Source organism: Dermacentor variabilis, chromosome 1, assembly GCF_050947875.1.
Source record: "Dermacentor variabilis isolate Ectoservices chromosome 1, ASM5094787v1, whole genome shotgun sequence".
Lineage (NCBI taxonomy): Eukaryota > Metazoa > Arthropoda > Arachnida > Ixodida > Ixodidae > Dermacentor > Dermacentor variabilis.
This window is the reverse complement of record NC_134568.1, coordinates 261,434,115-261,459,616: the sequence shown is the minus strand read 5'-3', so window position 1 is coordinate 261,459,616 and position 25,502 is coordinate 261,434,115. Positions and strand designations below refer to the sequence as shown.

General features: G+C 48.6%; 1 protein-coding gene across 13 annotated transcripts in view; it reads right to left on the bottom strand.

Moving 5' to 3' along the window:
* Nucleotides 1-25,502, bottom strand: part of LOC142563625 (uncharacterized) — a 264,971-nt gene that overhangs the window by 12,224 nt on the left and 227,245 nt on the right. For 2 of the 13 annotated variants that reach the window (XM_075674259.1, XM_075674253.1), the window contains exon 1: nucleotides 11,143-11,379. The exons of 10 other annotated variants lie outside the window; for them this stretch is intronic. The gene's annotated coding sequence lies outside the window, so the exon portion shown is untranslated. Of the gene's footprint in view, nucleotides 1-11,142; nucleotides 11,380-22,779; nucleotides 23,364-25,502 lie in introns of those variants that run through there. One more of the 13 variants, XR_012824377.1, reaches the window with a different exon arrangement.

The following is a 25,502-nucleotide window of genomic DNA, read 5'->3' as shown; positions in this document are numbered from 1 at the left end:
AAGCCTTTAATAGAGAGTTTTAGAATTGGGGGCCCAAGCGGCTTGGGGACCCAAGAAAATTGCGCGCCACAAGTGCGCATGCGCAGAACCCAAGCCAGTCTTGCGTTCTTGCGTTCGCGTTAACCCAAGACCCAAGAATCGAAAACTAGCGTGGGCCCCCAAGCCGTCTTGGGCCGCCCTCGCGGGTGACAGTGATGACGTACAGCAGATGGTCGCAGAGCAAACTTTATTTACTTCAACTGATTTTCGCCATTTCACGCGAGTGAACTCAGTTTTTTCGCAGCGCGACACAAGAAAACACCAACTAAGAGCATCGCACACTTAATTTGTAATACTAACCGGTACTAACACAGTGATTACGTTTCTTACATTGTTCGCTCTTTTTGCTCAAAAATGCATTCTGTTCGTTTTCACTTGTAAGAAAAAAGGTTCCTTCTTTTTTTTTTTTTTTTTTTGCTTTCAAGCACCTGTCTATTTTCCACACTGCGGCGCCCCGAGCGCTCAACCCAACGCTGTCTGCGTTCGACCCAATCCTCAAACTCTGCTGCTCATCTAAACCCAAGAGCAACCGACGCAACGCGGCTTGGGGGCCCAGTGCCTTGCGCCCCCAATTCTAAAACTCTCTAATAAAAGTCCTGCAGGACGTACGTCAGCGCGCAGTGGGCGTCTCCCACGCAGGGACCGACAGGGAATACCTGGCGGCCGCTGCGCGAGCCTGCTGGACGGCCCATTGGTCATGTTCATAAAAAAAAAAAAGAGCCTAACGTTTTGATTGGTTTTTCACAATTTCTATTGTTGAGCCTCCTAAATAGTAGATCTGTTTAACGTATTCTTCTTATTTTCAGTTTGAAACAGCACTACTTTAGTTTCATTTGCGTTACTCCTATATAAGGCCGTTTTCAATGCACCAGTCGTGGACTGTACTTGGAACAACTTGTGGCTGGTGTTACAAGGTTATGTGCGTCGTTTTATTTAAATGGCAAGGTAGTGTGATCAGCATAGATAACATATTTCGTGTTAGGATCAACATTAACTGATTCGTTTACGCAGAAATTAAAAACAAGGGGACCTAAGATGCTTCCTCGCACAACGCCAACCTTAACTGGCCTGACATGTGATACAGTGTCGAGTTGCGCTATCTGCTTTCTAATTTTTTCAAAGCCTTTGGAAAAAGAAGGTAATATTGAAATCGGTCTGAATTACGCATCTCTGTCTTGTCTCCTTTTTTAAAGATAGCAAGTACTTTGGCAGTCTGCATTTCACGTGGAAAAAACACCAGGAGAAAGACAGAGATTGTAGATGTGCATTAACACTAGAGCTCGAATATCAACAGCATACTTCACAGGCCTGATTTGTAGATTGTTGATATCACCTGTACTACTATTCCTCAATTTGCAAAAAAAGAACTACAACAACCAAAAAAGAAGGGTGACTATTCGAGACGTAGCCGTAGGGCTTGAAAAGATGGCGTCCGGACACCTTGAGAGGCGTTAACAGGCGTTTGCGTTCAGTGATGGGTTGTCAGTCAAAGTAAAATGTTAATTGAGCGCTTCCGCTAGGCACTGTTCTCGCATTTCTTTTCCGTCGAATACGATACATTCTTGTTTTTTTATTGAAATGAAAATAAAAGAAAGAGACGTAGTCACCTTATAATGGTGATGGCTACTCCTTTTCGCATAACGGAAACAACAGTATAAAAATATATATAAGAAAATGAATAGAAACCACGTCATAGGGTCAGAACTCCACAGAACACAGTCCTATACATCCATGAACACATCAATATAAAAGGCAAATGCAAGTTGTAGCACAACGAGTTCGAAACAAAGTCACAAACACACACAAGCGGCCGTTATGTAGACTGCGATGAGCATATAAACAAAAGAAGAATTATACAGAGTTAAAATAATGCACGCACAGAATACAAAAAAAAAAAAACTTATGGCGCCTAATATACAGGCGCTAATAATTACAAATAGAAGCAAGTTATAGCGTGTGACTATTCAATGCGACATCTAGTACCTGTTAAGGATGCCTGCCTCTTGGTACAAAAATTTTCAAGTGCGTTCAATGCTTTTTCACTGTGGTATTTTCGATGGCCATGATCTCGCGAGCATTTTCCTGCATCATATAAATTCAGGCAACACTCCATCGTGTAATAGAGGGGTGAGTTACGATGAGTACCATACGACGTCCTTTGCTCCCAAGCCGTCGGGATCATTGGGCGTTCTCTGCGGTGGAAATTTGGAAACTGTCCATGCGTTGGGAGAACCGTAAAAAGATGTGAAACCGTAAATTCTGGTTCCTCGAAGCTCTCCGGGAGACTAAACGTTCGCGCTTGCAAGCTACTATGTGCGCACCAAGATGAAACTTTGTAAGAGTAAAGTGTGCGTCGGGAGAAAATGTCTGAAGAAACTTCAAGGTTGTATTAGCATTTAGTGTGCAGTACAATATTTCCAAATTGTTGTCAAATCCTTGAACGGTACTTTTAGCAGTTAAATGTTACAACTGGTTGCTTTAAGCGAACGGCTCGGCATTTCTGTTTTAAACTTAGCACACGCGCCAAAGGGAGTCTCTGCGCTTAGAATCTGCTGTCGCATGTATCTTCGGTTCGAACCGAAAGCTTCGTTTTTGCCTCGCAGAGTCTCGAACTCTGCTGAAATGAAATTTAGATCGTGCTTCTGCAAGGTCGCAAAAAGTCTAGCGTTTGTTTCTTTCCTTTCGGTTCTGCGGACACAGTTTCGCACGTGTACATCTACGTTTAAACGGCTTCCTGCTTCGCCTTTGTCAACTTTGCCTTCCACGAAACTTTCATCACCTTGGGGATTTCCGCAGAACAAATTCCTGACGCTTAGGGTTAACGCTCCGGAGACGACAGTCGACCAAACGCGAGGGTGAAAGCGGCGCGCGTGCGAACGCGCAACCGCGCGCGCGAAAATAAAGCGCGCGTCTTTTCGCCGTCGGCGCTAACCAGCCGCGTTTCCCGGAAGGGTTTAAAGCACGCGCTATAGCGGAGCCGCCACGGCAGGCGTCTTGCATCGCCGCCGTACCGCGATCGGGTTGCCTCGCGCGTGCGTAGCCCGCCAGCGGTGGAGAATCGATTTCACTTTTGTCGGGCGCCCGGTCGCCGCCGCTCCTGGGCGGCGTTGCCCGCGCGCACGGCTGCCGACCATCGCGGCCTTGACTTTTTCGACAGGGCGCGCTGGGGCTCCGCGCGGCGAGGTTGAATATTTAAGTGCAACCCTTTGCCTCCGCGGCCCCCTCGGCGACAGCCGATCCCACTCGGCCCTGGAAGTCCACCGTCCATGGGCACTCAGCGCGCGCCCGCTGTCACGTCCGCAGCTCTTTGAGCATCTCGCGCATCGCCTCATTAAAGACGCACTCGCGTGACGCTCTTGGGGCTCCCCTCTCCCGTCCATTTCCGCAAGTGTAATCCACTACGCGTTTTGCGTGTGTGTTTTCATGGGCCTTAGCTGCTCGTTTCCACGCAGGGTGATGTAAACCTAGAAAGGTGGAGGAAATTGCCGATACCGCAAAGATAAGCTTGAAGTACGAAACGCCGCTTTTCCTTTCCTTCAAGTAATTAATGTCTCGCCACGCAGTGTCATGCCTCATCTTTTCTTTTTGTCGCTCTCTATCTCTCTCTCTTTCTCTATCTCGTCTTCTGCACATTACATGCGACTCTGATTACCCTACAAACGCTGTCGCATAACCTCTGGATTTGCATAAACAGCATGTAGACGTAAACGCGTTATGTACGTATATGTAATATATTTGAAACTTTGTACTTTATTCTTCCATATACGGGTGAATTTCTGCTCCGAAAGTGAGCACACCGCTCATAGGTTACTCCGCCATGCGCACGTCACTCACTGCAGTGAACCTGTTCGGCTAACTCTCCCATTGATCACACAAAGGGGGGGGGGGGGGGGAGGCGCAAATGAATGCTTTAGCAGCATACACACATAACCGGGCGTTTCCCATATTTCGTTCTATCTGTACCTCAACTTAATTTGATATAGAAGTATTGTGTCTTTCGAGAAACGCAGTTAGGCACAATGCATGTCGTTTACACGAATACCTGCTAAACTGCTTCTGAAAAGCGCACACTGCAATCAGCAGTGGAATATCGATAAAAACCCTTCAGGTATGACACGCACAGAGGAGTTTTAAAACGCTCGTTTTCCTTGAGGCCGAAATGATATATTCGATACCAAACATGCTGAATTCGAAAGGGTTGCCGAAATAGTTGAATATACGATTTGAAAATTATTAAACAAAATGCCGATATAGAGCCGAATTGACGCCTATGCCCATGTTTACGTTTCTCATCCCAAACCACGCCGTTTCGATTCGCTGAGATGTGCGCTTGTAGCGTTCCGGTAACGAAATATGTATACGCACTGCACTTAGCATGCGATCCGCGTAGGCGTGCAAGGTGCTGCTGCTGCACGCGTCACATCTATGCGCAGGCGCAGGTCGCTCGAAGCCTGCTTTCGGCACATCATGCTAACCGCGTACACCCTCATTCACTGGTGCGACACGTACACCGACTAAGACTCTCTAGATGTCTGACGTCTAACGAAGTGCCGCTTTGGATATATGCGTAGGTATAACTTGAAAACGCGTCAAAAGTTAATCAGTGTACAATAACTTTATCATAAATAATACTGTACATACTACCCAGCGCTGTTTACGCTGCTGTGGATTACACGGCATCATTTCTCGTTGCTTTCTTTATTTCCATTATATATCTCCATGTCCACCCGTAAGGGGTAGACTACGCTAACCTGTCGAATGGAAGCGCAAATGATCGAAACACACACATTGCTATACGTTGCTGTGGGGATTACTGTTTAATGCGACGTGAAGCAAACAGCCATGAAAGAAAAAGAGAATGAAATGTTTACACATGAGTGTGAAAGTTAACAATGCAAGCGTTCGCTTTGATAATACTGGCATCCACAAACTTTGGAATACTAGGTGTTTCAGCGACGACTACTTCTGAGAATTATATTTTTTTTGTCGACCAAGATTTAAAGCACTGGCGAAAATCAGAATTTGCTCGATAATAGCCAATATGATCATTATTTAACTAAATAGCATTAGATAACTTTTAGTCAGCAACTTTAAAAGCTATGTTGGGATTACAGAATGGAAGTCGAACAGCACGCAAAGTCTTTATCAAAAAAATTTTTCACGTGTTTCCGCATTTCTGGGAACCTTTTAATTAGTACAGAGCAAGACGTTTCGCTGCGTATCTTAATTCCGTATTTCTCGAACTAGTACAAGGCACTGGGGTTATAGCATAGGTAATGGTTATATTTTGCGTACCGGCTCACTCCACTCTTGCAATTACAGAACGCCTCCAGAATTTTTAATGAAGATGTAATTGTAATTAGTTAAACCTAGTTCGCGATCCTATCGACGATTATAAAACAAATTTTGACATCTACCACTTAAGCAAAAATTTATCATTTACATCGCATTCCGATCAAAGAGACCCGTGCCTGAAAAAGCCAGTATGTCTGGCACCACAGCTTCTGAGGCTCCTGCAGCATGATAATTTTTCGATGACATTGCTCCTAAAACAGCTAACTGTTCACGTGTGTTCAGTGGTCTCCTAGAACAACTGAACACAAGGAGGCTCCAATGCGGGCAAACAAAGCAACGTTTAGCCTGCCTGGCTTGCAAACACGCCACAAACATCACCACGGCCACATGTAACGTCCCGCGCCAAATGAGTCACCACTCCGTGCAACAGAGTTTCTTTTGGCCTGGAAAGCTTTCGAAATGTGAAAGCCAAGAAAAACTCAATCATCAAACGGTTCCGTTGCGCAGGACCCGATCAGACGCGGTCCGATTGATCGTACAAACGTGGTTCGACGACCGCGTGGCACAAACTGAAGGCTCGTCTCCGGAAGCTAGATTTCTCAGACGGTGGCTTGGATGGCGAAATAATGGTACGATGTGTATTGCCTCTCTGGCGCGCAGCAGTTCTACGTCACAGACCGTTCTGCGGCGCGCCGGAGGGGGAACACGCCGACGTTCTCTTTACGAAGCAGCTTGGTCAGCACATACCGCGTGAAGCGTCTCGCAACTCTCTTGCGCTAAGTGCTTTATCTTCCCACGTCTTATGCCTTTCCGAAGATGCGGGCGAACGACCTGGCATAGAAGGGCGTCGTGCGCCAACTCGGGTAAACGTCACCATAGCACTAGTGTATAAAATGCCCTGCAATGGATGCTCACCATCTGCTGTGACTGTTTCCTGCAGAGACAACTTCTACCCGACAGAAAATACTTCAAACCGCCATGCTTCGGTCACGTCAACCGGGTAACTATATACGCGTCGCCTCAAGGATAAGTTCCACCACTTTTATTCCGTGATTTTGGTATGCTGAGCGCGATCTAAAAAGAACAAGAAAAGCAAGACTCGTTGATTACGAAGCAACATCAATGCTTCAGACTTGGTGTTTCAAGAGTTAAAAGCCAGTTCACCGAGAGCGATCATGCTTCTCTAGAAAAGGCCACTGTCACTGCATGAGTCTGGGTCTAGCCATTGAGCAGCATAGCATCGCCTCGGAATATTAGCGACTGCCTAAGTTATGCGAGTAATAGCAAAACCATATAACAAATACAAGTTCTCCAGTTTGTTACGTTAAGAAGATAAATGTCTTTCACTGATGCCCTTCAAATGTCACTATATAGGGAATCTCGCCTTGACACGGGTAGGACACTGTGCCCCAAGAAATCAAAAGCCGAATTCTACGCCACCTCCCTTATCTAGTGTGACACACGCTCAAATTCTGCATTCAGTGTGACGTGATGAAGCTGCAAATGAAGCGCCAAACAACGAGCGAATTGTAGCTGTGCGACGACCGCGGCTTATAAGCAAGAATAAATTTACCGCGTCCAGCGTGCTGGCAACGTGTGACCATATATATCAGGTGTGCCAAAATATTCCTTTTGGATGGAGTCAGCTGTGTTATGTTCACTTGGCGCGGGCTTTTCGACGTGTTCTCACTCCGCTGGAACTGCCAAACTCCAGCCCACTCGATTCACAGTGCAACGTACGTCAGGCAGCTGCAGGAGGGATCACCTGTCGAGTGGGCGCTTGGCGCAATGGAAATCCTCTCTCGGCGCACTTTCGAAGAAAAAAAAAAAGCAGCAGCGATGCGGCTTTCCGATGTCGCTCCTCCACCAGCGGCCACCTCAGGATCACAAGCAGCAAGCAAGCGCGTGTGGCGGTCTTCAGGGGTCGCAGCACCGACTCGAGTGCTCCATCAAACCGACGGTGCGCGGTGGCCCTGTCCAACGTGTCGCCACGCGGACGCAGTTCGCCGGCATAGCTGTGGTTCGTTATTTGACCGTAGGCTGAGATGCCCCCGAAGTTCACAAACCCTTTGTACTCGGAGGTCGGCATCCGTGCCTAATGGTCATTTTTGCTCTTTTCAATTTTTTTTTTCGTGATGTTCATGAACACTTTAGTTGAGTCTCTGTTGCGCACTTTTGTCTTCGCCGAGAGGCTGAATTGGATTCTTGGAGATTGTTGTTATCCCGTAGCACAAACACAGCTCATACCGACGATTCAAAACAGAGTGTGTAAACCTACATATATGGTGCCGCGTTGTAGTGACGGTGAAAAAACGCAGTAGACGAAACTGTGAATCACGAAACTATAACGCTTTATTAGGCGAGCCTGTGCCCGGAAAACAGGTTACACTCAAAGCACAATGACAGCGGCGAGTAGCACTATCGAAAAGTAGAGCTCGTCTTTCCTTCGCTCTCGCCCCTCTTCGAGTTTCTGAGCTACAAAGATCATGTTAAGCGAACAGCAACTCGCCCAAGAAGAAGTTATTCTGGTTCAGCGGGTCGAGCGCATCGGCTTTTATACATGACTCGTCGAAGGTTCCAGCGCATTCGCTGGTGCCCGCATGTTTTCCAGAAAGTACTACGCAATTCGCGTCGCGCATGCAGTCAGATTACGCAAGGTTCGGTGACAACAGACAATGGATATGGAACCATCGACAACATTCGAGATACTTCCGATACATGCAGGCGCGTCCTGCGTTGAGCGATAACGTTTAACATTTGTTAGCTTGTCAAAGGCGGTCACCCGAGAAAGATAAACAAGTGGATGTGTCAATAGTATGTCCCACCATACACCGATGCTACATAAAACGTCACCTCTGCTGTGTGTTCAAATGCGACAGCGCTTTGGACGAATGCGATGAAAATGCAAATGTACCAGGTGGGAAGAGCCAAATTTTTAAATGCAGCGCAGTTTTTTTTTATCTGGAACGTATTGTTATCAGCAACGGACGTGTGTAAGGGTGTTAATAGGTAATTCAGTTTCAGTTTCAGTTTATTATTCTTTAATTACAACGAATGGGTAAGAGACAATATACAGACGAGGGTCCCAAAGTCAAAGACTGCAACGGGAACCTCGGTTAATATTAACAATAGAAAGATGTATTATGGAAGAGCACGCTCATTAAAAGAAACAAACACAATCTCAATTAACTTAATTATCTGGATTCCTGAGTTATATTCAATTAGTTATCTGGGGCGATTGTGAAATTCTAGCCAGCCTGCGTTCGAAGCTTATTCTCTTTGTAGCAGTCATGAGATTAGCGCGAGATTCGAGATATTTGTGCTCAGACTCTAAAAAGCACAGAGATGCTACACGTCGTTTTGTCCTGCATTGAAATATTGGGAGAATAACAAATGAAACACCAGGTTCACTTACATCTCGAAACTGTTGCCTTTCTTAGCATTCTTATTGAGCGTAGAATGCCTTGAACACACTGGCAAGCTTCAATTCCGCAATTTCAATATGTACGCTCAAGCGGTTAATTAAGAAGGTAATCCTCAAACCTGTTTAGCGATTTAGTTATTAAACGAATATCACGAATTCAGCGTTGTGATGCGCCCCCAGAAATTCATTTTCGCAATAAAATACATTACCAACTCCACTGCAGTGTCTGTTACAAAAAAAATGGCTCTCCTCCTTTAAACCGCATGGTCAAAATTGCGGGGGGGGGGGGGGGGAGGAGTGGACCAAGAAACGTATTTCGAATGCTGCAAAGAAATGGCAAGCAATATTACAGTCTGGTACACTGTATTGTGCCCTCAACAAGTAGCCCTCGGAGGCCGCAGCTGCCTCCTCCCAGGAATTACTGAGAGCAATGTTATAAGCTGCCTCTTCTAAGGCACGGGTTACCAAGACGACACAGCCTGCAACTGGGATTGCCGCACACAACAATGGACAGTGCTGCCCCTACTCCGCAGGCGTTGTACAGCGCAGATTTCTTCTTTAGTTCCGTTTTTCAGTTTTCCGCTGCTCCACCGCCCTTCTCAGCTTCTTCGCCGTCCCTTTCGATAGGTCGGCTGCATTTCCTCTTGATAACGTTTTGACCTCTCCGTGACCGTTTGACTAAAGTCATTCTTGATTTCAGGATAAAAGAACCTTTTTCATCGACGCACATAATAAGCTGGCTATACGTGCGTCGTCGGAGTTAAGTGGTGAGGTGCCGGAGCCGGTTAAAAAACCAACCCACGAGATTAAGGAGTGCGGTGGTGCCATATGATGTCATTTTCTGGCGTTCAACTTTGCCGGTAAACTGTTACCGTTCTTCGTTACCAGGTTGTAGATTCGAGCCCAAATGCAGCATAGCGACACAAGCAAACGCTGGTTTCAAGGAATAAAACGCTAAAAATGGGTTCCTGCTCGGAGCATATATGTGACGGGATTACGTGCCGCTAAATTTCAGTTGCATGCCAGTTAATTTATGTTCTTATTATTTTGTGCAAGTGTATGGACGGACAGGAATTAACTTCCTATATAAAAAATATCACCTATAAAAGGGCCTGTAGAAGGAGATATTATAATCAAAACTAAAATGAATCAGCCCGCAAGTGCAACACTATTCTCTAAGCAAGCGTAAAAAAATTAATATCAGAAAGGCGCTGAACATGGGACATGACACTGGGCGAACCTGTGGGTTAAAGTGGCCGTGAAACACTTGCACAAATGAAGAAGGCCTTGCGTTCAGGAGTTGTTGTGCCTTGCTTCGCACAATCAACACACGTGGGAGATTGAGTGTGTATATTGCGCACGGGTCTGTAACGGCTGTTTCTGCAGCGTCGTGGCACGGCACTGCAATTATGCTCATTTGCGTGGTGCTGTTATTTCAATATTAGCATATCTTTGTTCAATTTACTGCATGAGGTCTCCCTTTGTATCGGTACCTCGCATTCACATTGAAAAACTCGGTAGAGCATGGCGACCAACATGGCAACCGACAACGTCTGCGACCCACAGTTTCTGCTCCTCGCAACGGCGCATATGCAAAACAGTGGTGTTTCCGAGGTTTCTTTTTCTCCATTTAATGCATTTCTGTATGGTGACGACGACGCACGCTCCGGTCTTTTCTGTCGACACGTGCACTACTGCGGTAACTGGGGCTTCTCGTGGCAGATTTTGGCTGTGAAGGCCCTTGACTTTGGACTTCATTTCCTTCTCTCGCTGTCAGTTCTATCTACGGCTTGTCGCTCCTTTCTCATTTAAAAAAAAAATAAAGAAAACGAGATGTGTTCTCGCACTCTACGTGTATACTGCGTCTGTGAGGAGTGTGCGGCTCAAAATCTCGCTATCAACAGCTTTAGCAACGTTTAGGACTCGCCTCTTGCATAGACGTAAGCATAGCTTCACTCTTTCAACGGTTCTTGGTCATACTTCTGTGGCGCTATACCGGAAAATTTCTCGGGCGGATAGTTCTCAGACGCTTTTACAGAGCTGCACGTGAGCCTGCGCGTCCTTCTAAAAATATACATATTTTTTTCGAAAGTTGCCCTGCATCGGAAATCGAACAGACTGCCGAATTCGAGCGGAATTCGGTAGTATGTTTGAATTCCGCTGACCACTGCAGCGCTGGCCACTGCTGGGATGGAGGCATCGCTCACACACCATATTACCGCCGGTGTTTTGTGCATAACTTGGAGTGCGCGCGAATTCTATTGCTAATAAACGGCCCACTTATTCCCGAGGCGCAATGAACAAGTATGCGTTAGCGGGTAGTTAACGACAGAATCACATTGTTTTTCGTTGATTGAAAACGCCCGACGAAAAAGAAGTGTTACCTGCAGAGATCGGCGACTTGTGCAGGGGGCGACAATGCGGTTTGAAATCCGCAACCCGATGAGAACTTGACAGACTTTAAGGACGTCTGATATGCAAATTTCTCCAGACGCACTGAAGGGGCCGTGGGCTCTGCACTAAATCACTGGCGCAGAGCAAGCGAGGAGGGGAGCTACGCACCAAGTCAGCGCAGTCGTATAAAAAATCGCAGTAGAGCGTCAAAGGCTCCTCGCTGACGCCGCACTTCTCCCGCACGATATGCGGAGTGTCTCGAATTTTCCCTTCTTTTCGTTCTTTTTTCCACAACTCCGCGCGACAATGCACTCCCGAGTGCGGCGATATTCACGCTTTTGACCGCGCTTAACAATGCACGAAAGCGCGCTTATAGAGCGCATATTTGAAGACAATAGAAAAAGGCAGTCAACGTTCAGGAATTGTCCGTTTCGCTTGTGTATCTAAGGGGCTGCTGCTATATATACCACGTATATTTATACGCCGGTCAACGTTTTTGCTAGTATCATTAACTACACCGCTGTCCGTTTTGCCTTCGTCCTGGCCGACTTTCCCGCGCCACCGTCTTCTGTTGCACGCTCCTGTCGCGCAGGAAAATTCATGTGAAAGGCTCCGAGAACCTCATGAGAACAATTAATACAACGGCGGAAGCACAAAGTTACAAGATATGGCCAAATGATAACAGCTAAGTGTCTCAAGCTATGTAGCCTCTAGAGAGATGTACATAAAGAGTGTGGGAAAGGCAGGGAGGTGAACCGGAGAAGATTCTGGTTTGCTACCCTGCACGGGGGGAAGAGTAAGGGGAATGAAAGATGGAAAGAGTAGTGGAGAAAAAACAAAGACAAGAAAAATAGAGGAGATTGGGAACGTCCGTGAGAACTAGAGTCTCTCTAATAGGCCCTCGAAGGCAGAAATTTGAAGAGTGCTTTGACTGTCTTGTGGTGTGACGACTGTATAGTTCGGCGTTCCAGGACTGTCTGCTGTACGAAAGCGGCCGGTCGTCAAGACGGGCCAGCGCGGTGGCGTGTGCGGTATCGGGGGCAATGGCAAAGAACGTGTTCGATAGTTTCCTCGTTGCCGCAGTGGTCACACGCAGCACTATCTTCCATTCTGATGAGGAAAGCAAAGGATTTTGTAAAAGTGATACCAAGCCACAGCCGGTAAAGAATCGTTGTCTCGGGTCGGGATGGTCCAGGTGGAGGACGAAGTCGAAGACAGGGGTCCAGTCGATGAAGACGAGTGTGCTGTAAACTATGTGTGTTCCACAACGTGTGTATGACGTCGTTTGCAAGCACTCGAAGTTTCTCTACTGCATCTGCTCTTGACAGCGGGATTGGTTCCTGCACGCCGTCTTCATCAGCAGATCGAGCAGCTTCATCAGCGTGTTCGTAGCTCTTTACGTCACAGTGGCTAGGGAGCCACCGAAATGTGACGTTGTGTCCTTGCTCGACGAGGCGGGGAAAGAGCTCTCGGATTTCTAGAACAAGTTGTTCGTATAGGCTCCACGACGTAAGGCAGAAACCAAGCAATCTAGAGCTGCCTTGGAGTCACTGAAGACACTCAATTTTAGAGGTGGTTCCTCTCGAATTATGCGAAGTGCACTGCGAAGAGCAGCAAGCTCCAAGGCTATTGATGTCGTCTGGTGTGATGTCTTGAACTTCAAGGTGGTAACTTTGGCAGGAAAAATAACTGATCCTGCAGAACCGTCCGCGGTGGTTGAATCGTCAGTGTAAAGCTGGGTATGACTGTTGTATTTTTCGTACATCAAGAGCAGCGAAAGTTGCTTGAGAGCTGGTGATGAGAGTTGCGCCTTCGTTCGAATTCCTGGTACTGTCAGTTTAACTTGTGGCTGAGCCAAGCACCAAAGGGAAAACAGAACTCTCGCTACAGCTGTGTAATCTGATGGAAGGTGTACACGATACGGTAATCAACGTTACTAGACTAACTTAGTCTAGCAACGTTGACGGCAGTATCGTCTGACAAAACGAGGCGCGTGGTCCTTCTTATGGCAGTGAGGCGAGATAGTGGAGAGGGGCGCGAGCTAGATGCCTGACGTGTGCTCTGAGCGTTTCCATAACAATGTGAATCTTGGCTGGGCAGTCATAAGCAACTGCAATGGTTTATTATGTTGATGTATATAGTGGCAACCATAGACAAATCCGAAGGGTCCGTGCCTGAGCACTTTCGAGTGTGCGGATATTTGTTCTGCAGGTATTGGTCAGCACTGCCAAGCTGTAACTCAGATACCCGAGAAACAGCGTCCTATACAGTTACATCATCACGTGTATTGAAATACCCGAAGTTTTTCTTTCAAGAAACTTGAAAAGGCGAGAGATGTCCGTCAGGCGCTTTTTTAGGTAGGCCACATGAGGACTTCGGCAGAGATCACGGTGGATGATTACCCCCAAAAACCTGTGCGCCCTGACATAAGAAATGTTTTGTCTATAGATGGAGAGAGAGAGAGAGAGAAACGAAGGGGGAAAGGTAGGGAGGTTAACCAAGGACGTACCCGGTTGGCTACCCTACACTTTTGTTGCATACGTTCAACATCAAAAGGCGTGTAAGCGACTATCTGCCGCCATGTTCCTTGATATAAAAGGAGCATATGACAGTGTTCTTCATGAGGCGATATTTGAGGCTCTGGAAATGATTGGTCTCGGCGGTCAACTCTGTCGTTGGACGCGCAGTTATTTGCATATGCGGTCTCTCTTAGTGAATACCGAAGACGGCCCAAGTTCTCCACACTACACCCACCGTGGAGTTCCGCACGGTGGCGTCTTGAGCCCCACACTCTTCAACATTGTGTTCATCGGTCTCGTAGAATGCCTGCCAAATACGGTAATGTTGTCGACCTGTGCCGATGACATCTGCGTCTCTGGCGTGACGCGTCCTCAAGTGCGTTGTTTGGATCTGACAGATGTTTGGATCTGACTGCTGGGACGATCTGTTGGGAACTCGGCGCTGACGCCCGTGGTTGTACCTGGGTCGCAAGCCCCAAGGGTAGCGTTGGCCTGGCGGCCTGGGGTACAACTGGAAGCATCCGAAGGTCCCGGCAAAGCATGAGTCGACTGGTAACAACGAAACAACTTGTTTATTTTAACATCGCAAAGAGTTGGTGGTCAGGTTTGACCGAAGTAGAGAGACGGGAGAGCACTTCACTCAACAGAAGAAATCGGAGCCCTCCTTTTGGCGTCCGGGGGCAGCTGTTTTTATACTCTCGCAGTTGAGGGCAAGAAGGAACCCCTCAAAAGACGAGCACGTGAATGTACAATGGGCTAATGGTGACGCACACTGTCGTAGCGATGCCGTAGCACCATGTCGAGCACGATCTCGTAGCACCCTGTCGTGGCGCTGCCGGTCGGACACAATGACTGTAATGAGAGGATGGTCCCTGCTTTGGCATCGCCTGTTTCGGGCATAATGACTGGAACGAGATCCCTGCTTTGGCATCGCCTGTTTCGGGCACAATGACTGGAATGAGATCCCTGCTTTGGCATCGCCTGTTTCGGGCATAATGACTGGAACGAGATCCCTGCTTTGGCATCGCCTGTTTCGGGCATAATGACTGGAACGAGATCCCTGCTTTGGCATCGCCTGTTTCGGGCACAATGACTGGAATGAGATCCCTGCTTTGGCATCGCCTGTTTCGGGCACAATGACTGGAATGCGAGGATGATCCCTAGGCGGTCGCACCGCCGCAGTCGCGCCTGGAAACACCTGGCGATGAGTGTTGCGGCGACGACGATCGGGCCAAAATGTCCGCCGCCCCGCCGCAGTCGCGCCGGCAAAACCACGTGTCGCAGGCGAAACGCAACAGACCGCCCCGCCGGGGGAAGGAGATCCCGATGGACAGGGGACTGCATCCGCTGTCCGGAGGGATGTCGCTCGATGATGCTCATAACCGAAGTCGGGCGTCCCTCGACGTTTCTTGAGCGCAGCGCACAGAGAAGGCCTCGTTCTCTCGTTCAGGTTCGCACGGGACACTGCAAAGTGACTTCGGGAGAGTTCACATTTTTGTTCTCGTTCCCGGCAAGCGTTAGAACTACGCTGAAACTCAACCGCTCAGTCAGCAAGCACGGCACAACCCTCACTAAGCCCTGCCAGGCTCTTTCCCCTTTTTATACCACTGCCTAGTTCCTTACAGTAGTCTAGCATCACTCAGAACGCGTCCACAAATTGAAAAATTGCACTAGAAAGCATATCATCACTTTGAAACACTAAACAAAAGCAATATGTTAAAAAAAAATCCTGCCTCAGGAAGAAAAACATCAGTAACAAACAATTTTGAGGCTGATTCCTACGTTAGGGGCTTCGACTTAAGCCATCGGCGTTACCGTTGAGACTCCCCTTTTTGTAACGCACCTCAAAGGAATATTGTTGTAAAGCGAGGCTCCAGCGCAGGAGGCGGCCATTTTTGGGAGAGATGGTCTGCAGCCATTGGAGAGGGCAGTGATCCGTCTCAATGATAAACCTCGAGCCGGCTAGATAGCATGACAATTTCTGAACGGCCCACACGAGACATGCACACTCTTTCTCGGTGGCGCTATACGCCTGCTCACGACTGGTCAGCTTACGACTAGCATACAGGACGGGGTGTTCTACTTCTCCATTTTCCCGTTGGCACAGTACAACGCCCATGCCTCGCTCACTAGCATCGCACTGAACAATGAACTCTTTTGTATAGTCTGGCGATCGTAGCACAGGCTGGCTTGTTAGGGCACTCTTTAGGGCGCTAAAAGCTCTTTCCTTGGTCTCGTCCCAGACGACTGTTTGAGGCTCTGTCTTTCTTAGAGCATCCGTCAGGGGAGCCGCGATATCAGAGTACCTAGGGATGTACCTCTGATAGTAGCCGGCGACACCCAAGAACGACCGAATATCGGTCTTGGTGCGCGGTTGCGGAAAGTCTCGCACAGCGGCCACTTTTATTTCAGAGGGGCGGCGACGACCCTGACCAATCACGTGACCGAGGTAGACAACCTCGGCCTGTGCTAACTGGCACTTAGGAGCCTTGACTGTCAAGCCCGCTTCGCGCAGGCGGGTTAGCACTGCCCGCAAGTGTGTCATATGCTCAGACCAGGATGCGGAGAATATCGCTACGTCGTCTAGATACGGTAAAGCGAATTCTTGCTGTCCCCGCAACACTTTATCCATGAGGCTTGAAAAACAGTATGGCGCGTTCTTCAAACCAAAACTCAACACTTTAGGACGGAATGTTCCCATTGGTGAAATGAACGCCGCATACCTACTAGCCTCTTCTGTAAGTGGAACCTGCCAATAACCCCTGACAAGATCTAGGGTGGAAATAAACTGAGCGCTACTAACTTTCTCAAGGCGCTCCTCGATGTTAGGGATCGGATAAATTTGATCCTTAGTGATGGAATTAAGCCTGCGGTAGTCGACGCAAGGACGAGGTTCCTTGCCCGGTACCTCAACTAAAATCAAAGGGGAGGTATAATCACTCTCACCTGCCTCAATAACACCGAGCTGTAGCATTTTCTTTACCTCAGCCTCCATAATATCGCTCTGGCGGGGTGACACCCGATACGCCTTGGATCGTACTGGCTCTGTGGAGGTAAGTTCTATATCATGAGTAAGTACAGAAGTCCTACCAGGCCTCTCAGAGAACAGACCTTGAAACTCTTGTAATAGCTGGTGTAGTTCGGTTTTCTGCTCAGGCGACAGCGGTGCTTTACTGATAAGGTCACTAATGACTTGACCGGTGTCTTCCCTGTTCGTCACTGAGCCTAGTCCCGGAAGCTCGACCGGAAGCTCTTCAGGAACGTTTACCATCATGCACACCACTGCTTCCCTTTGTCTATAAGGTTTGAGCAGATTACAGTGGTAAACTTGCTGTGCTTTCCGCTTTCCTGGCAGACTTACCACGTAGTTAACGTCCGACAGTTTCTGAACAATTCGTGCTGGGCCCTCCCACTGCACGTCTAGTTTGTTGTTTAGCGATGTGCGCAATATCATGACCTCATCGCCAACCTCAAAACGACGGGCCCTGGCTGTCCGATCATAATAAACCTTGGCCCTCTGCTGGGCCTTTGCCATTGCTTCACCTGACAACTCCTGTGCCCTTCTTAAGCGTTCGAGGAGCTTAAGCACGTACTCCACCACGACTGGGTCGTCGCCCCTACCTTCCCATGATTCTCGAAGCATGCGAAGCGGAGATCGAAGCGAGCGACCGTACACCAGTTCAGCTGGCGAAAACCCCGTAGCCGCATGCGGCGCGGTTCTTAACGCAAACATCACCCCAGGCAAACACAGCTCCCAGTCAGTTTGATGTTCAAAACACAAGGCTCTCAACACGCGCTTCATGACGGAGTGGAGCTTCTCAACGGAATTCGACTGTGGGTGGTACACTGAGCTGTGTAACAGCTTTACCCCACACCTTTCGAGAAAAGTTGTCGTCAAAGCGCTAGTAAACACTGTGCCCTGATCTGATTGGATTTCCGCAGGGAAACCAACTCGCGCAAATATGGACAGTAGTGCATTAACTATCTCAACTGAGCTGAGTTCTTTAAGCGGCACTGCTTCAGGGAACTTTGTCGCTGGGCAGATCACAGTCAAAATGTGTCTGTACCCCGTGGCTGTTACCGGCAGAGGTCCCACAGTATCAATAACGAGCCGTCTAAAAGGCTCCGTAATGATAGGTACCAATTTCAACGGCGCCCTTGATTTGTCCCCTGGTTTGCCCACCCGCTGACAAGTGTCACATGTCCTCACGAAATGGTCTGCGTCCCGAAAACACCCTGGCCAATAGTACTCTTGCAAGAGACGGTCCTTAGTTTTCTTAACTCCTAGGTGTCCGGACCACGAACCCCCGTGTGACAAGCGCAACAGATCCTGACGATAGCATTGAGGCACGACCAGCTGATCGAACTCCACTCCTCTTCGGTCTAGATACTTCCGGTACAGGACTCCACCTCTTTCCACAAAACGCGCAGTTTTCCTGGCGATACCTTCTTTGACATTGCAGCGCACGTTTTCCAGGCTGCCATCCTTTTTTTGCTCGGCTATCAAAGCCGTCCGGCTGACTTTTAGCAACCTATCAAGTCCGTCTGACGTAGGCGCGATGAGCAAATCAGTAGATAGCTCTTCTAACTTTCCCGCGTCGGGCGTTTCCTCTCCAGTATCTGGCGCCTTTAACGTTACAGACTCAAGTTTATTCAGTTCGGGCGTGCTCGGAATATCAGCTTGCTGCGCCTCTGACCCTTTTTCGTTGTTTGATAACGTCGGCCCCGCAACTACCGCCTTTGCAGCGAGCTCCCGAACCTTCGATCTGGTTAAGGCCTGAACACTAGCTTCACCAAACAAAAGCCCCTTCTCGCGCAGGAGGTGATCGGACCTGTTTGAAAATAGGTACGGGTACTGGGGTGGCAGCATAGATGACACTGCCGCCTCTGTCTCAAGCGCTCCGAAAGGTCCTTCAATAAGCACCTTTGCTACTGGCAGACACACGCTATGAGCTTCCACGGCTTGCTTGATCCATGCGCACTCGCCCGTGAACATATGGGGTTCTACGTAAGACGGGTGAACTACATCCATCGTAGCTGCGGAATCGCGAAGCACTCGGCACTCTTTCCCGTTCACGAGGAGGTCTCGCATGTAAGGCTCGAGAAGCTTCATGTTCTCGTCAGTGCTGCCTATTGAAAAAAACACAACTTTTGGTGTTGTTTCCGGACACTGCGCCGAAAAGTGACCCGGCTTCTGGCACGTATAACAAACGCCCGCTCGCCTCATCTCGAACCGCTTTCTGCGTTCGGCTTCGGCTGCCGTCTCTTTACGTTTGGTCGGATTGCTTTCACTGGCATCCTCACTACGCGTGTCCCCCTTAAATCTCATGGGCGTGAACCTTGGCCTCTCAGACTTGGAGCCAAATTCACCCTTTTGACCGTCCTTAGCTCCGCGAGCTCGACGCGTCACAAACTCCTCGGCTAGCTCAGCGGCTTTAGCCACCGTACAAACGTCTGGCCTATCCAAGACCCAGTATCGCACGTTCTCCGGTAACCGACTATAAAACTGTTCTAGCCCGAAACACTGCAGAACTTTATCGTGGTCACCAAACGCTTTCTCTTCTTTGAGCCACTCCTGCATGTTCGACATAAGCCTATACGCAAACTCTGTATATGACTCACTTCTGCCTTTCTCATTTTCCCGAAACTTCCGACGGAACGCTTCCGCAGACAGCCGGTACTTTTTTAGAAGACTCGATTTCACTGTGTCGAAATCCTCTGCCTCCTCTCTATCCAAGCGAGCGACTACGTCGGCCGCCTCGCCGGGTAACAAAGTGAGCAAGCGCTGTGGCCACGTTTCCCGAGAGAACCCCTGCTTCTCGCACGTTCGCTCAAAGTTAACCAGGAACAAACCAATGTCCTCTCCAAGCTTAAACGGCCGCATCAGGTCCGTCATTTTGAACAATACGCGTTCTCCTGCACCGTGTGCCTGACTTCCATTACGAGCGCGTTCCATCTCTATCTCGAGACGCTTCATTTCCAAAGCGTGTTGATGGTCACGCTCTTCTTTTTCTTTCTCTTTTTGTTCTTTAAGTTCGCGCTCCTGTCTTTTTGCAGTCTCCCTCTCTTCAATAGTCTCAAGGCATTCCGACAGCTCGTCATCCTCAGCCTCTAACTCAAGAATGGCCTTTAGCAGTTCAGGTTTTCTTAGTTTGTCTGAGACATCCAGACCCAACTCTCTTGCAAGCTCCAACAATTTCGGTTTGCGCAACGACTTCAAATCCATGGCTGCTCTGAATGCTGCTTTCTCTACTGCTTACTATTGTCTTGCCGCAAACTAACCCGGCAGCAACGACAACCACAATTACCAGCTCTGTTTCTGACACTAACAAAAAGCCTGGCAAAGCTCAGAAGAAGAAAGTCCCGCACTCACCAAACCTCGCAGGCAGGAATTCCGCGCAGTCGTTCCGCTGCAGGCAACCAGTCGTCACACAGGGCTCGTTGCACTGCTCCCGGATCGTCGTTGAGCTGCTCAGCATACAGTCAACTGCATCTCTTCGCTGCTGGCCTCCGTTGTCGCGATGTCACCGCTGGCAGACAGTTGTTTGAAGTCGGAGGTGATCTCACCGCTGCCAACCAGATGTTTGGATCTGACTGCTGGGACGATCTGTTGGGAACTCGGCGCTGACGCCCGTGGTTGTACCTGGGTCGCAAGCCCCAAGGGTAGCGTTGGCCTGGCGGCCTGGGGTACAACTGGAAGCATCCGAAGGTCCCGGCAAAGCATGAGTCGACTGGTAACAACGAAACAACTTGTTTATTTTAACATCGCAAAGAGTTGGTGGTCAGGTTTGACCGAAGTAGAGAGACGGGAGAGCACTTCACTCAACAGAAGAAATCGGAGCCCTCCTTTTGGCGTCCGGGGGCAGCTGTTTTTATACTCTCGCAGTTGAGGGCAAGAAGGAACCCCTCAAAAGACGAGCACGTGAATGTACAATGGGCTAATGGTGACGCACACTGTCGTAGCGATGCCGTAGCACCATGTCGAGCACGATCTCGTAGCACCCTGTCGTGGCGCTGCCGGTCGGACACAATGACTGTAATGAGAGGATGGTCCCTGCTTTGGCATCGCCTGTTTCGGGCATAATGACTGGAACGAGATCCCTGCTTTGGCATCGCCTGTTTCGGGCACAATGACTGGAATGAGATCCCTGCTTTGGCATCGCCTGTTTCGGGCATAATGACTGGAACGAGATCCCTGCTTTGGCATCGCCTGTTTCGGGCATAATGACTGGAACGAGATCCCTGCTTTGGCATCGCCTGTTTCGGGCACAATGACTGGAATGAGATCCCTGCTTTGGCATCGCCTGTTTCGGGCACAATGACTGGAATGCGAGGATGATCCCTAGGCGGTCGCACCGCCGCAGTCGCGCCTGGAAACACCTGGCGATGAGTGTTGCGGCGACGACGATCGGGCCAAAATGTCCGCCGCCCCGCCGCAGTCGCGCCGGCAAAACCACGTGTCGCAGGCGAAACGCAACAGCGTGCAAGGCTCCAAAATCTGCGACGTTAATAACGACGTACCTTAGCGAAGAAGGCCTCAAGATTCCCCCAGGAAAGAGTGCATTAGTCGAGTTTAGCCGGAAGCCAATGACTTCCTACTCCGTATCCATCGATGGATAACGATAATCGGAATAATAAAACTAATCGAGTGCCTGAAACTAACATCGTCAGCTGTAATTGACTGCATCAATGCGAATATCCTAAAAAGTACAAAACTTATTTCCGGCGCTCTTTTATTGCACGTTTTCCAGCAATCCCTCGTGACCGGCATTGTGCCTCATGACTGGAATTCCTATGCACAGAAGCGGCCCCAAATCATCGCGAAAAAGCTATCGCCCTAATCAATTACAAGTGTCCCTTAAAAAATAATGTAGCACACAATTTATTCACACATTATAAAATTTCTGATATCTGAAATTTTTTTTCGCCCCTGCCAACATGGATTCCTAAAAGATCGCTCACGCTCTACCCAACTATCCCTGTTCATTAACGATATCAGCTCCAACCTAGACGTTGATGTACCCGTCGACGCACTCTTTTTACATTTTGAGAAAGATTTTGACAATGTTGCTCATCAATGCCTTCCACTTCAACTCTCGCATTTAAACTAGCCCCCTTGTCCCAAACCGGGTGCGTGACTTCCTTACTAATCGTCAACAGTTTGTGTGGGCTAAAAATCGTGCATCTCGTAATACACCGGTGTTCTCAGGCGTGCCGCAGGGCGCGGTTCTGGGTCCCTTACTTTTGTTAATTTAGATAAATGATTTCCCGATAATATCTGCCCTAACATTCGATTATTCGCCGACGACCGTGTTATCTACCGCAGCATCAACAACAACTTTGACTCTAGCAAACTCTAATATAATCTGCATCACGTCGAAAAATGGTGTGACTTGTGGTTGACGTCCCTCAATACAAAGAAAACTGCACTCATTAACTTCCACCGCCGGTCCTCGCATTCCACAACATCATCATCATCATCATCAGCCTGTTTACGCCCACTGCAGGGCAAAGGCCTCTCCCATACTTCTCCAACAACATATTACACAATTTACGGTTCCCAAATGTCTTCCTTACACTCATATAAACATCCGATCTTACATGGTCGTCTCACATAACATCACAAATGATGCAACCGCAACCTCGCTTATTTACGTCGGAACTAGCATCATACTCCATCCTCTGTGAAAATACTTGCTTACCAAACACTGATAGGACCTAAACTGGAGTCCGCCGGCGCAATCTGGGATCCCCACCAGAATAACCTTTCAGACATTTTGGAATCAGTCCAAAATCGCGCTGCAAGGTTCATTTATTCAGAATACTCTTATCTAACTAGCGCCAGAGCACTAAAATCTCCGGCCAATCTTCTCAGTCTTGAATGCCGCCGTAAAATTTCGAGGCTTTCTACTTTTCACAAATTTTATCCCCTGTCGATTAACCCCGCTGTCATCACTCCCGCTCATCGACTATCGCATCGCATAAGTCACCAAAAAGCCGTTCATCCCTCACATGCCCATACTTCTGCGCATATGACTTCATTTTTCGTCCAAACGGCAAAAGATTGGAACAAGTTACCCGTAGATGCTTGCCTACCCGTAGATGGAACTTCGTGCGTCAGTATCTTCGTTCGGCGCGACGACGAATCGCGCAAAGCCGCTCCAATTCCAAGTCGAATTGCGAGTACTCAAGTGAGCACATAACGTGCGCATAGCGGTCTGTCCCGCTTCTTTATTAGCTTCTTGCAGTCCAGAGGGGAGACCTTTCCGACGAACGCCCTCCAGTAGATTTTTAAAAACAGTCCCATCTATTCTCCGTAGTGTGTCAAGCGAATGAGTTTTAGATATCCCGTTGATCTTAAGATAAGTGGGTATGTGATCGCCCCCATGCGTCTCAATGTCCAAAAAACCACTGAACGCGTGTGGCAAAGGGGCGCGATACAAAGGTCAAGTCCAGGCAGCTGCTGTGCACTGTGCCCCCTAGAAATGTAGGACTGTGGTCATTCAGCAGCAAGAGGTTATGATTGGCGACAAATGAAGCGCGTCTTAGTCCCGCTGCGTTGACTTTTGAGCTTCCCCAAATGGTGTGACGGGCGTTAAAGCCCCCAGTGATAATCCAAGGACCAGGATATGCTTTTATTATGTCTTCTAGTCTTTTGATATCAAACGGGCTTGATGGAGGTAGGTGCGCACCTGCGAGTGTAAAGGCGAGCTTTCTATTTTTGACGGTTAGGCAGTCATACCGATTGTCATCATGAGGTTGCACAGGCTGGACGACGTAAATAAGCTCACGGCAAATAAAGACTACGCCACTTTAGTTGTTGCACGAAGACGCGATTGACTCGTAGCCGGATAATCAAACTGAGTGTGATAATTTAGGTTAGCGGATAACGATAATAGGAAAGCGGTCAACATGTACGAACCGGCGAAAATCAGCATTAATTGCTGGGGCATTTCGTTCGCGCATTGGCATTAGGACCAGCGAATTTCGCAGACAGCACGTGTAGCGCAATACGGACGCCGGTGAAGCGAAGAGAGAGAGCGCAGCAGGCACGTGTGCCAGCATGTAGACCGCGCGCCTCGATTAACGCTGCAGGTGCTGGGCGCTGTGTGCGCGCGAGGTGAGCCTGCCGGAAAACTGTAACGTTTTTCGGCGCCAAATGCTGTAAGCTTCCTCAAGACGACCGTGGCGTTGGGGTTAGAATGCTCGACTTGGTAAGCACGCGTTCATTGGTTCGATTCCAGGTTTGATATCCAATTGCTTTGCGTCATGTAGCGCCGTCCCGAGCCATAGCGTAGCGAACGAATAATATCGCCTCTATGTTCGCAATAAGCAAAACAGTATAACGAATACAAAGCGAACCACAGCGGGCGGGCCTAAGACGGAACGTTTTAGCACAGCGTGATGCGCGATCCGCTGCGGCGACGCGTGCTCGCGCAGGACCTCCAGCGCTTGTGCCAACACGTTTCGATTGAACGACGGTGCGCAGCTCTCAGGGATCAAATACGAACTTACCGAGACAGCTGCGTTTGCATTTTGAACATATGAACCCGCGCGAATGGCGCATCGCTGCAATGCGCACTGGGTGGGCATTGATGCTTCCTGTCGTGTCCTTTCCGCTCTGTTCAGCTCTCTCGTCCTTGCAGACGCCCTCCTTCACGTGCATACGCGTCCGTATTCTCCTCTACGTCACCGAGAAGCTGGCTTTTTTGCACGCTCAATCGCCTAGTGGTTGATCTCGCCGCGTGAGGACGAAAAGGAAAAGAGAGAGAGAGAGAGAGATGAAGAGGAAAGGCAGGGAGGTTAACCAGATATTATACCCGTGTGCCACGGGCGTTTGGAAGCCCTTCCAACCGATAGTCAGTTGACTCAAAGGTCAAGTTTGAGCTGCTACATGGGTGGTTTCGAAGGCCGCCGAGTCAATAGACTATCGAGTCAACGGAGCACCTCACAACTCTATCGAAATCTCGATGGCCTTTGAGCAACGGAAACGGAAACAGCGAGAACATGCCCTCTCGTTCACAGGGGGCTCGTACTCACGGTTAGAAAGAACAGATCAAACCAAAATGCTCTAAAATACTATGTACGAGTGTTATTAATTATTCAATAAAGTATTTTTGCCACTTGATATGTTCGAACTGCACGTACTCTCCACATCAGCGACGTGCGGCGACGCAAACGTTGCCGCAGTTTCGCTACTCAAAAACTTAAAAACTTAACATATATGCATGGCAGTGTATAAACAATTTTTTTAAATGTATAAACAAACATGAAAGAAATTATAGTGCTTTTAAGTAGTTTTAATGTTGTTTAACTTATCGTGACATGAAAACGAAAATAAATATCCGCAGCGCCACACAATTTTGCGAGAAACACCTGAACCACTCAGCGGCCTTTCAAAAGTGCCGTGTAGCAGCGTGACAACTCCTTTGAGTCGATAGAGTTGTGGCGTTTCGAAGGCTGTCGACTGGAAGGCCTTCCAAATGTGCCCGTGTGACACAGGTATTAGTCTCCGGTTTACTACCCTACACTGGGGATGAAAGATAATGGTTAGAAAGATGACAGAGAGGAAAACGCTAAAGAAAATATCCTCGTGTTCGTGCACATAGGTATAGGCAGACCGCGGCCTTGGAAGCGGCTAGATTGTAGTGTGGATAATCAAGACGTCACCAAATCCATGTGGAACTAGAGTTCAGACCAGAATAAAACAAATGTATATGTTGCAATATTCTTGCGACCATGTTTCTGCAGGCGTAGAGATATAGAGTACGCAGAACGGTCGCGGGGGCATGTTCAGACACTCGCAGCGTTTACGCGCGTGAAGTGGCAGC